This window comes from Schistocerca piceifrons, chromosome 4 (genome assembly GCF_021461385.2).
Source record: "Schistocerca piceifrons isolate TAMUIC-IGC-003096 chromosome 4, iqSchPice1.1, whole genome shotgun sequence".
Lineage (NCBI taxonomy): Eukaryota > Metazoa > Arthropoda > Insecta > Orthoptera > Acrididae > Schistocerca > Schistocerca piceifrons.
The window spans coordinates 646,338,720-646,339,821 of record NC_060141.1 but is presented as its reverse complement, the minus strand read 5'-3'; positions in this window follow the sequence as shown (position 1 = coordinate 646,339,821).

Here is a 1,102-nt window from a genome sequence, read left to right as displayed (position 1 = left end):
ATCGACTTCTAGCGCATGACTTTCATATTCTGAAGGTTTAAAAGTACTCTCTGGTTATCCTAGTACCAAGAAAAAATTATAGATGGCAGCATATGTCACTGTTGGAGGTGGTACAGGAGTATATTTTGAGTCATTTGTTTTGCAGCGCTCACGCTCGACTTACAACAGGCGCGCGGCAGTTCCAAACTTTAGATTGTTATCGGCTGATAGCTCTGCGATTTATTTTCGTCATGGGCTTGCGAGATGAAGAAATAGTTTTTATTGAACAATAGTGGTTCAAAATTAGATGACGAAAATGCAGATTTTGACATTAGTGATGGTAAGCTATTTTTTGTCCAAATTTTCCGTAAATCTGTGGTTTGATTCCTGGTCAGAAGAAAGATAATTTTTACGAATTTTCTTATAGATGAAAACGATCCCTCGGATGGTGAACTGTCAGGAAGACCTAAAGATGAGGCTGTCGACATCGTTGTCACAACAAACACAACTGGTCATTGCAATTTGCGATATTTTTGTGGCCAGTGAAACCTGTGACGTAGGGCTTTGTGTTCCATAATGCTTCGAAATATTTCATACAAAGGCCAATGTAACTGTGTGATTATTAATAAAATAAACGTTCATATTTCAACAGTTATTCATTTAAAACTAACAACTTCAATCCTATGTACCTTAGAGGTCCTAAAAATTAAAAAACAACTTTTTTCACTGTGAAAACAGTATACTCTCAATTTAATACACAATCCTTGTCACTAACGTAAATGTTTATTTCTTTGCAGTACTCTGAAGGAAATGGACGTAGTTTTTAAATGCAAAAGAGGAATCTATTTTCTGTGGTATAGAATCTGCTGTAGACAATTCAGAAAAACTGTGAAATCGCTCAATACCAGCCGGTTAAGTGTCCACACTCGCGCTCAGTCCTCAAAGTGTTAGAAGGTGTCTGGGGCACAAAATTTGCAATTGCTGAGGCTATGTAATTATGTTTGGGAGCCCAGTTTTCTTTCGGGCGTCTCGACGTCGTTCTAGAGGCGGTATCTTGCAGTGTGGTGGGTGTAACCTTGGCTAATTATTTTTGCTTTCATTTAATTAACCTCGTTTGGTTAAT